General features: G+C 40.8%; 1 non-coding gene across 1 annotated transcript; it reads left to right on the top strand.

Annotated features, from left to right (window-relative positions):
- Positions 1 to 11,465: 11,465 nt before the first annotated feature.
- On the top strand, positions 11,466 to 11,544 carry LOC113195629 (small nucleolar RNA SNORD51). Its single transcript, XR_003302430.2, has one exon. It is a non-coding gene; the product is annotated as a small nucleolar RNA SNORD51 (small nucleolar RNA).
- The last annotated feature ends 643 nt before the right edge of the window (positions 11,545 to 12,187 follow it).

Genomic DNA, 12,187 nt, shown 5'->3' with positions numbered 1-12,187 from the left:
TCAATGGTTTTCAAAGTTTTCTGTCCATAGAAGCATGTGGAGAACTCGGTAAAACAGCAATTGCCTGGGTGCAGAGATCCTGTTTAGCAGTCTGGAGGGGTCGAGGGTGCCATGAACCTATCCTTTTAACAAGATCCCAGAAAAGCAGGTGATGTGGATGCTACCAGTTTACAGACCACACTTTGAGCAGCCCTTGGCCAAAACTGGGATTGCAAGGCAATCCACTGGGGTTTGGACAGAAAACATATATTTCTACATTTTTTCATAAAGTGAAATTTTTGTGATTTAAAATAATGTGTAAGTATAGTGGTATAGGTAAAGAATTTATGTGTAAATAAATAGACATACTTAGAGATGTATGTCAAAAAGAGCTTGATGGAATTAAATGAATAGCATTTCTTCAAAAGGGCAGGGTGCACATCAGAGTACTCTCTATGCCTCTAAACTTGCATCATGGAGAAGGTGGAAATGTGTTGTTAGTTGGCTACCTTGATGATTCTTAGGCAAGCTGAAATTGGAGAGCCCTGATGTGAATTCTGGGTTCTGTTTTCTGGGTTTTCAAAGGGTGGCCTTGAAGCATCAGCATCATGTAAAAACTTGTTAGAATGCAAATGATCAGTCTCCATCCCACATGTAGAGAACCAAATACTCTGAGATCTGGGCCAGGTGATCTGTGGTTTAACAAGCCTTCCTGGAGATTCTGAGGCAGGATGAAGACAGAGAAACACTGCCCTGGACAGGAAACATTTAAGGAGACTTAGACCGAGTGATTCCATTAAAGGTGGTCTTCTAGTCCTGCTGTTTGTGACTCTTTAACCTGCAGCCACGTCTCTCTTGAACTTGAATTCCCCATGGAAATTAATTCTTGGTGACTTTCTTCTTTCATAATTTGTGGCTTCATTTGAACTTCAATGTTGAGGAACTACTTTTAGTTTGTGGAATGTGTCAGTTTCTCTCCCTGGTTTAAAATGGCCCAGTTAGGTTTGAATTTTTGATAACCAACAAGTAAATATTTTAGTATAAGCATATGTTCTGCAATAGTTGGGATATACTTATGTTCAAAAGCATTTCCTTTAGGAAGGCTCCAAAGACCCTTAGGCTAAGCCTAGTCCCCCTATACTGGGCTCCTATGGTTCAATTTATTGAAATTGCTTAATTACTTGGCAGTTTTTCCTGCTAGGCTGAAGTTTTCTAAGAGCCGGGACTGGATCTGTCTTATTGGTCATGCTATCCCAGTGCCTAGAGGAAATTTATGGGCATTCAAATATTTGCTTAGTAAATAGGTGAATAGTCTGTTATGATCTCTGGAATTTTTAGAAGCAGGAGCAGATGCTGGAGGTGTCTGTGATGTTACCTGCCTGCTCCTGCCCTACTGACCTTCTGCTATGGTCCCGACTGGCCCAGTGCCCTGCCCTGGCTGGAAGTCTGTGCTGTGGTAGAGAGAACCCATGGCAGAGGAGTAAAATACTGGCCCTTGCTGTGTGATCTGGCTAGAAGTGCAGCTGAATCTGTTTTTGATCTGTAAGATGGAGGAGTCCGAATAATATCTTTCTTGTGAAAATCCAATAAGAAAATGGGTGAGAGTGAGGTTTTGCACATCACAAAGAACCACAATCTATGTTTTTATTTTGAGTTCTGAATTTATGGCTCACAGACTTTGCTCATTCCTTTTAGCCTGTTCATCTCGAATCCATTTCTACTTGTGTTTTATTCTAGTAAGAATAATAGATACTATTCACTCTTGGGGCCAGGCATGCTGTTATTGCTTTGCATATATTACCAGTAAAGGAATCATTCCCACTTTACAGATAAGGAAACCGTGACCCAATAGAGTTTATATACCTACCTATTAACAAGCAGAGCTTGGATTTAGTCTCAAGACTTTATGACTCCAGTATTCAATCACAGAATACTCAATCCTGACTCTGTTTTCATGATTAGAGAGTTGGGCTTTGCTTGTCCCTTCAGGATACCACCCACCCTTTGGGGTGGCCTGTCTCCCTTGCTCCTAAGCCCTGGTTTGGACATTTGGTGCAAGGGACTAGCAATATCCTGCTAGAGTCAAAAGATACAAGAGGCAGAGGAGAGAGTCTATAAATATCACTGCTTTGTCCCAAAGCAGTTGTATTTCTGATTCTGCCTCAAATCTCATCTGAAAACCTAACTTTTAAGAACTTTGCCTATTTTTAGCACAGTTCAAACAGGTGGCCTTAGGAGCCTGGCCTATGCATCTTGGACTTGCTTCTTGTATAGTCCTGAAAGCAGTGAGCTGTGTGCTGCAGGTGCTATTGGGTAGACACCATTTCCCTTCTTCTCCCTGCTGGAAAAACCTCATTTTTTTCAGCCTTTGACCTCTTTCCCAAGCAACTCAGGAGAAGCAACTCGGCCTCAACTCTAGGAGTAAATCCTGATTGTCTATTCATGGCAGCTCTGCGCCTCTTCCTAATCACTGGTTTAGGAATGGGCATGTAACTCAGTAATGACCAGTGGGTGAAGAGGAGAAGTCCTCTGATGGATTTGGGGAAGTTTCTTTATCAGTAAAGAGGCATGCAAGAAGATATGACACTATTTCATTTCTTGAAGTCTACGGGAGTTCTTAGAACTAATGCAGCCATGTTGTATTTATAAAATGAGCTAGCATATTGCAATGCCAGCATTCTAGGAATGGAAAGAAGCTGAGCTTCTATAACATCATCAAGATGTTGCATAAACCATTCTCCAAGGAGTCCTACCTTGAACTTCTTGTATGAGATAGTAAAAGTTCAATAGGCATCGTGACATGATCTTGGATATTATTTGTATTTCCATTATTTGCAGCTGAAAATATCTTGACTGTCTATTTTCTTCTCTGTCTTTATGCTAGATGATGAGCTTCTGGAAAGCAGGGATATATTTTCTTGTTTAAAGTTATATATTTAATATCTAATTGACACATGATAATTGACCCATAGTTGATGGTCATTGAATGTTTGTTGACTGACAGAATGACAGCTCTTTTCTAGAAAATTATTGAATGTGGAAATACGATATTTTCTCATATATGGCAGGTCAAAATCAAAGCATGAAAAGGTGTGAGTAGACCACTTTAATAGTCAAATTTCCATCACTATAGAAAAATACCTGAGAAAATTAACTTATGAAAAAAAAAAAAAGGTTTATTTTGGCTCATGATTTTAGAAGTTCCAGAACATGATTGGGTATAGCAACTGCTTTTAGGTCTCAGGTGGGAGTTTTAGATGGCTGAGGCAGGGAGCACGTGACAGAGCAAATTGATCACCTCATAGCCATGAAGTAAAAGTGGAAGAGACTGGGGAGAAAGACACTGGCGTCCCATAATACCCTTCAAGAGCTTATTCCCAATGACCTCCACTTCCTAAAGGTTATACCACCCCCCAATAGTGCCACTCAACATGGGGTCTGTTTTCAGACATTCAATATTCAAACTATAGCACCCAGTGAAAATTTTGGTTGGTTAATCCTCACATGGAGTTGGAGTGAAATTCTTGAATAATAGAGCAGGCAGGGTCTTGGACATGGCTCTCCCTAACAGAGAGTAAAAAAGTAAGACATGAAAATGAGTCCCAAAGAGGGTAAATAATTGGTCCAAAATATCTCTATATTTTATGACTCTGTTCACTTAAGCCAGCTTGACCTTGAACTTCCTATGTGACTGGGGCCCATCACATGGACTTCCAAGCCTTTTCCCAACCTAAGTACCAAAAGGGTAATAATTCCTATTTACTTGCTTCCAGATGGAGGATGAAGAGAGATATTGAGACGGAAGTTAAAGAGTTCTGTAAGTTTAAAAATTCTAAGAAAAAATGCTTTGCTATTATAGTTCATACTAACTATATGTGTTTTGAGGTGTGGGGAGGGAAGGGGGTTAAAAGGTGGTGGGTTTCTAGGGAACATAAGAAAGACGAGACTCCAGTAGACAATGAGTTTTGGAATGCAAAGTTGCTAGCTCTTGATAGTTTGCAAGGGGACTGTGCTAGACACAGTGCCTCTACTATTTTGTATGATCATCACATTATCCTTGAAATACAGGCAGTTTGATTTGATTTATGCCAGTGACGCTGCTGAAGGCGGGAGAGGTGCAGTGGTGGTGCAGGTAGCAGAGGGGTAAGGGGCTCATTCCTTCATTGACTGGCTCAGCCTCCACGCTCTTTCTGCCATACCAAGGGCCTCTCCAGAAGCCCGAGGGCTTCGGTCTGGATAGCCCAGTTTTAAGCCCTCCTTCTCAATCAAAGCTTTTCACTTCTCCACAGGTCCAGCCTGACTGAGCAGTGGGTCTATGCCTGTCAAGGTGGCTTGGATGTGGACATCTCAGAGATCATCATGTAGATGATGGTGGTGACCAACAATAACACTCTCCTCCTCACCATCAGCTTAGTCCATAAATAGCTAGGCAGGCACAGTTTTTCCTTTGGTACCTCTGTCATGTAAATTATCTTCATTTTAGTCAAGTTTGGTCTACAAATATGAGCTCTGGGACAAGAGCCACAGAAGCTAGTGTGTGTGACTCCAAGTGATAGGTCTGGGTTTAAACCCCAGTTCTTCCATTGCTCATTTGGTGGCCCTATACAAGTTTCTTCTGGGTTTTAGTATACTGTATTAGACCATTTTCTATCACCGCAATGAAATATATAAGGCTGGGTAACTTGTAAAGAAAAGGGGCTTGGGCTGGGGATGTGGCTCAAGCGGTAGCGTGCTCGCTTGGCATGCCTGTGGCCCGGGTTCGATCCTCAGCACCACATACCAACAAAGATGTTGTGTCTGCTGAAAACTAAAAAATAAATATTAAAAAATTCTCTCTCTCTCTCTCTCTCTCTCTCTCTCTAAAAAAAAAAAAGAAAAGAAAAGAAAAGGGGCTTATTTATCTCAAGTTTTGGAGACTAGAAAATGAAATAGTATGGAGCCAGCTCTGGAGAGGGTCTCAGAAGAAAGTGCCTTCATGTGGGAGTACAGGTGAAAAGGGAGAGATCACATCGTGAGACAGGAAGCCAGACAGAATGGAAAGAGTCAAGAATGCTCTTTATAATAACTTTCTCATGAGAATCCACCAAGGACCCATGAGAAGTACCTTCATCTCTTCTGAGGGTGGCACCCCCAATGATCTAATGATCTCCTACCAGGTCCCACCTCTTAAAGCTCTCATTATCTTTTGACATCACATATGGACCCTTGGGGGACAAACTCAAGTTATACCCAAACAGAGCATTTACTTACCTGTAACAAGGAACTATTCCTTAGTTGTAGGATTATTGTGTTTAGCAATGTTGAATGTTGTTTTCTCCTATAGTAGATACTCCATTCTTTAAATTCATTTTTAGAAAAGAACAAAAAAGTGATTTAACTCTTTTTTTTTCTCCCTTTTAATACTCCAGGTCCTTTAAGCCTGTTTTAGTCAGATTTTTCACTGCTGTGACCCAAAGACCTAACAAGAACAATTAGAGGAGAAAATGTTTATTTGGGGGCTCATACTTTCAGAGGTCTCAGTCCAATCATGGCCGACTCCATTCCTCAGGGCTGGAGGTAAGGCAGAGCATGGTGGAAAGGTGAGGTGGGAAAAAGTGGATCAGGACATGGCACCAGGAATAAGGGGGTGGGGGAGAGAAGGACAGGGAAGGGCAGGAAAGGGAAGAGAAGGAAAGAGAGAGCTCCCTTTACAAAATGTAAATCCCAAAGGCACATTCTCCTCAGTGACCCATCTCCTCCAGCCATACTCAATCGACCTACTTCTCAATCAAAGCTCTTTTTTGATTGAGAAAATTTCAAACAGGGTGATAATTGTAGGCAGTTAATACTTACCAGTGGATTAATGCACCTCTTAGGTTACGATTCTCATAACCCAATCAGTTTACTTTGAACTTTCTTGAATTATCTCACACATGAGCTTCTGGGGGACATCTCATATCTAAACCATAACAAAGCCCAATTATTGTCATTTTTTTTCCTCTTGTCTCTATACTTTTTATCTGTTATTCTAAAATCAGCTTATATTTTCTATGATTGCGTTTCTTTTAGATCCTTCTCCATATTTTCTCTACTTTAGGCTCCCAGCTCTATTCATTTCCCAAAGTGGATTCTTTTGTTCTCAGCACCCTCTCTCCCCTGCTTTTTATAACGAGCTTTTCACCCCAGGCTTCTTAGATGTGGTCATATAGACAGTTGTGCTTGCCCTGAGTTTGTTTCCAGCTCCATTCAGCATCCATCCTGCTCCAGGAATTTTTGAGGCCAAAACATTTGGCTGTGGCAGTGACTCTCAGGGCATCATTGAGGTGCATCTGGATTCTGCAGTCAGCAGCCTTTGAAGCCCTCCAGTGCATCTGGTTGCAAATGTTTTTGGCCAACAAGGAGCTCAATTATCTATGCACTTTTTTTTTCTAATCTCTCTTTCAATCTGTTAAAAACATCCAGATTTCTGGGGTTCCATTTAGAATGGAAAACTATAACCACTTGGGAACTGTGATAGTAAAAACCTCTGCTGGCTCCCCATTGCCTGTGGAATGAATGCTAAAGCACTCTGCAGGCAATCAAGGCCCTCAGAGTCCAGCCTTACATAGATCCTTTAATCAGGGGTTCTTAATCTGGGGGTTGGGAATCCCTTGAAGTTCCAAGCAAAATTGTATACACTTTTTATTTTTTCTGGATATAAAATCCAAAGCTTTCATCAGTTTCTCAAAGTATTCAAACATCAAAATCATTAATAACCCATTAATCCTAGTTCTTGAATCAAGTTCTGGGCACAGCCAACTCTCATTTTCACAGCCTTCCTTCTGAAGTTTTGTCCTGCTGCTGTCCGGCCTCCTGTCTCCCTCCCTAACCCACATCTTTTACCTTCTTTCACTTTCTGACTTGCTAGATTATTTCTTCCCTTTCCTCTTTATCATACTACCTTGATCACTAAAGCTGATATTAGTTTCTATTTCTTGACAATAACCTACCTTGTCATTAATGGTAATTTCCTGAAAATTTCTTCATTGGCTTCCCCACAAAAGCAGGCCCTACAACTCTAAGACAGGTGCAAAGGGTATATTTTGGAAGTGATCCCTAGGAAATATTCAAAAAGCAGTAGAGAAATGATACAGGGTAGAGAAGGAAGCTGATAGAGAATCATTATCAAGAAATTAACAATATGAGTAAGAGAACAAACAGATTTATTCACATTCGTCACCGCCTGGGGAGGGGGAAGAGGAGATGGAGTTCCCTAGCACTCTGCCTGCCCAGCATGCAGGGAGAGTGGGATGTGGCAACCAGAAAATACCCTTTGGTAAAGCTGAAGTGATAGAAGTTGGACATTGGGCTGGCTTGTACCAAAAGGCAGGGCTGAAGTGATGGATGTTCGTGGGACCCAGGAATGTCTGGTGTACGACCTTGGCTCTCATTGATTGGGCTTATAAGGGTATTTCTCTGACTTTTTAAGCTCCTATTTCTCCACATTAAACCCAAACTGGTATAGACAGAAGCACAGTGTCTAGCCTGTACTTACAATCTTGTGGTGTTCCCGCTAACTGTTCTGTGAACAGATTTTTAACTTGTTACACAAGTTGTGTACCCCAAAGTGCATGATCCAGTATATAGGTACTGGATTGGATCATTACAAAATAATGATGGACTAATGAAAATCTCTTGGATAGTCTCAGGTCTATTCTGATAACAGCGTCCATGTTAGATAAGTGCCTTACCAGTGGCTGAGGAGTTAGAGTCAGTTACCCAGGGGAGTCAGAAACAAGGTGGCCCAGTGAGGAGAAACAGCACAATCCACGGTGAGTGTGTCTAGGGTTCTTTATACAAAACAGCCGTGTAAGTGGAATTGGGAGGGGAAAAAAAAGATACAAACATGAAAAATTAAGCCCAAAGATAGAACATTCTAGATTAGAACAGTGTGAACATGAACGGCAGAAAATAGCAAGTGTTTAAGGAATGAAGTCATGAGTGGAAAAAGCCACTCATCATATCCATTTGGCTGATGCCTAATTAAGAGACAGACAAAATACCCTAAAGAGATCCTGGTAGTAGGAATAGACATGTAGATAACCATTCCTGTCAATAATGTTTTGCCATCCCCCAGGTCAATTCTCAGCCCCTGAAAACTTCTGGAGCAGGGCTGTATTCTTCATGGAAAGAGTTAATATCTTGAGTAGTCATGCCTTTTATGAATTTTCTCTATCTTCTATTTCCCATGCATTTGGAGTTAACTTAAAAAAAAGTCAACCCACAGACCTACCATAACTGTACTTGTGTGTGGTATGTGAGCCTGTGGGATTGCTATGAAAATTCAAATACAAAACAGGTGCCTAAGCAGTGGAAACAAGAGAGCGCAAAATCAAATTGATTCCAGTACCATGAAAGGGCACCCCCATCCCAATTCCACCTCAAATGCTGCCTCTCCAGACACTATCACTCTTGTTGTGGCTTCTGCCCTCCTAAACATGTGCTGCCTGTCACAGAACTGCAGCCCCCACAGCAAAGGAAGGGTCCCTGCGGGCCAGCCCACAGCTTCCTTTTCACTTCTCATTTTAAATCTGGCATATCCACCCAAAGAATGGGTGCACTCTCCCATCCCAGATGGACCTCAGTCTCATCTTACCTTTTAAGATTTAAATTCTTCTAGCAACCTCTATTCAGTTCTTTCTAAACTTTGTAAATGATTCACCAAAAAGCACCAAAAACATTTCACCAAAATAATTTGCTTTTTATTAAGAGGCACAAATTGAAATATAATTACTGAAAGCCATGGGCTAGAATCCAAGACACTAAATTGAATAAGTATCTCTTGATTTTACAAGGGACGTAAAATAAATGGAAAACTATGTCCACAAGAAAGTTGGTGTCTAAAGTGAACTGAACATTGGTGTCTAAAATGAATTAAATGTATTTGTAGAACTTTCTAAATGGTCTCTCTAGCAGAATAATCAGACCTTTTATACCATAACTCAGAGCTCCAAGAAGCGAAGATGGAAAAATAAAATAAAATAAAATGAACATTTTCTGAACATGGGCGGAGGTGAACTCTGTGAGGGCAATAGACATGGTTCTTGGCTTCAAAGAGCTCACAATCTAGTCAGAGAGGTATTTAAGGACACTATCTACTAATACAATATGACTGGTCTTACCCCTTCTGGATGTACCAGTTAAATATTTCTAAGTCAACTCCATTTATTACACGAGGACTTTCTTATCAACTTGAAGTCACTCCCTGTGATTGAGTCAAGCATTCCCAAAACTCCCTTGTTTCTATAACTGTTGTCCATAGAGAAAGAATAAGGAATTCATGGTCCTGTTCACTGCTGAAGTTGTTCTTATGCAGCATTCCTGCGACACTTAGCTCCTTCGGTGATGTATGGACTGACCATTACAGAGTACAGCAGGGTCCCAGACACCATCATGGAGGACAGGTGTACCTCTCTGCTGGGAGATCATGCAGTCAGGTACAGGTGGCACTAAAAATATAGACTTGTCCCTTTCCTTGCAATTGGTGGTTAATGGATATAAAGCTGCCATTGGCTTGGAGTATATGGAACTGAGAAGGTGGTGTGTTTGATTGTCTTCTAAATTAATGTTCAAGATTCCCAGTTTGATAGAAATGTTGGGATGGAAGTGCTGTAAAGATTTTATGAAGGCAAACACTGCAAAGTGTGCAAAACCAAGGGAGACTGTCACGTGTTCAGCTTTGGTCATATTGTTTTGGGGGTTCCATGAAACACAGGAGAGCAAGTATTTGAATATACAGGCTTGGAGCACATGATTGCCTGAGGTGAAGACAAATGTTTATATATTATAATTATCTCATTATTAATCCTACATTATAAAAAAGGTTAAATAACTTGCTCAGAGTTATACAGTGCTGGAGTCTGTCCAGCTTCTTACCTGATCACTGTATCTTTCTCTTTCAGCCTTGGTCACTCTTTCCTATGTCCCTTTGTGCCCAGAGAAGTATGTTGTTCATGAGATGCTAGGCAAATATTTTCACATATCCCAAAGACTCTGGAGGTAGATGTCTCAGACCTACTTAAAATCTGTTGGCGACTCTGGTCATTTGGAAGAATGTTTTGAAAATGTGAGCTTTCTGATGGTTGTACTCTGGGAGACAACAGACGAGGAAACATGCAGTGAGACTGCTAATTGCATTTACTGGACCACATGCCTTCCCTGGCTCTCAGAGGGATACATGTTTCCAAGAAGTATGGGGTTTGTATGAGGTCCAAGGGCACTTAGACAATGGAGAAAACAATCTTTCAAGCTGTGGTTAACGTCTGTGAGTGTCTGAAGACCTAGTCCACTCTATTGCCTTATGTCTGAACAACTAGCACTTTGGGATACTCATGTTTAGTTTTCATGGATACAAATTCAAAGATTTTTTTTTCTTAGTCTGAGTAAATAAACCCTGGTTCAATGGTTTCAATGCTCTTAATGTGAATTAGATCTGGAGTTCTGGATTTGGACACTGAAGACCAGACTTTAATATTGCTTCTGAACCCCAGAAGCACATGACCTTGAGCAAGTAACTCTTAATTGTAGGAGTTCTGTTTTCTTGGCTCATAACAGAGGATTATCATACCTGCCTCCTGGTGTGAGGATACAGTGAAATGGCCAGTGTGAAAACATGTGCTACATGTACATTAGAAAAATCTGGTAGGGTTTAACACTTCATGAAAACATATTTCTTCAAGTTTTAGGATCTTGAGACTTTTTCACTTTATCTTCAGTTAGGGTCTTATTATCCCAAATTTTACCTGGGGATAAATAGTATTACTCCACTTCAGATAGTACCTCTGAAATGATATTCTGAAATGATATTTTATATCACTGTAATCGTTTCCAATTACTTTGTCTCTCTTTCCACAATAGATACTTTTTTGGGGAAAATTTCTTTTGCTCTCATGATATGATTTGGTGGAGACCATTGGCTAAAGGGATTGGTCCCTGAGTGGGCCAGGCTTTTAACCACAGTTGTCAATCCAGGAATTTATACAGGATCCAATTGGACCAATGTCTTTTCCTGTAAATCTAAATGACTGACCCCAGGAGAGACAAATTTTCTTTACTGTCAATATGAAGGGAAGGAGAGTTAACAGGTGGAGAGAGACTTCTGATAACAACATGAGTTTCTGCACTGTTGTCCTTCAGACCCATTCAGCCCCTGCTCTTTTATAGATTCATGAATCAATAGATTCCTCTTTTGGGTTGTCTGGCTGGAGTTTTGCATTCAGCCCCTGCTCTTTTATAGATTCATGAGTCAATAGATTTTTATTTTGGGAAGCGTGGCTAGAGTTTTGCATTTTCTATTATTATTTTCTGTTTTGTACGAGCAATCATTGCATCACACACCTCCTCCAAATACAGTAGTTTAATGTAACCCGTGTAGCTACTGTCATGATTCTGTGGGTCAGGAGTTCATAGAGTGCTATGAGAATGGCTTCTAACTGCTGCACGATGAAGCCTCGGTAGATAAGACTTGAATGGTCATACGATGAATAGAATGAAATCGCCATCTGTCAGATGAGTTCATGATGGATTTGCTTTTCTCTTATGAGGATCGTAAGGAAATAAAAAAGACTTGAACATCTATGGTGGCTCAGATAGCTCAGGTTCTGGGACTAAAACAATGGGCTGAAGTTTCCACTAGAAAGATGGCTCCTGCAAACGTATCCCTGGTACCTGGTTTGTGATGACTCAGAGGAGGGACTCACTGGGGGCATCAGTGTGAACTTCCCCATGTAACCGAGGTTTCCCACAGCCTGCTGGCTTGGTTTCAAGAAGAAGTGTCCTAGGAGGGAGCATTAGAGAAGTGAGCAGGCCATGAAAACCAGGTGAAGCTTCATGGACATTTGTGGTCCAACTCTGAGATCACAAAAGTACCAAAGAATCAAGGAGAGGAGACTCAGAACTCATCAGTTATTAAGAGAGATCTCAGAGAATTAGTGGCCATTTTAAAAAATAAAAACAAGAATAACAATTCATGTATGTCTTCTTTTTGTATCCAGGCTTACCGCTGTAACACCTTATTTCAATATCTTCAAAACACACCTCCTCCAGGAAGCTCTCACTGATCTTTATTTTACTCAGAGCTCCTTTAGTAAAAGGCAAAAGCTTTATTTGAATGAAAGAGAAAGAATATTCATCTTAATCCTTGTTCTTTTGATGCTGATGATGGAAATTTCTAGCAGAAACTTGGACACAT

The sequence above is a fragment of the Urocitellus parryii genome, chromosome 11, assembly GCF_045843805.1.
Source record: "Urocitellus parryii isolate mUroPar1 chromosome 11, mUroPar1.hap1, whole genome shotgun sequence".
Taxonomy (NCBI): domain Eukaryota; kingdom Metazoa; phylum Chordata; class Mammalia; order Rodentia; family Sciuridae; genus Urocitellus; species Urocitellus parryii.
This window is presented reverse-complemented; position numbering and strand designations above follow the sequence as displayed.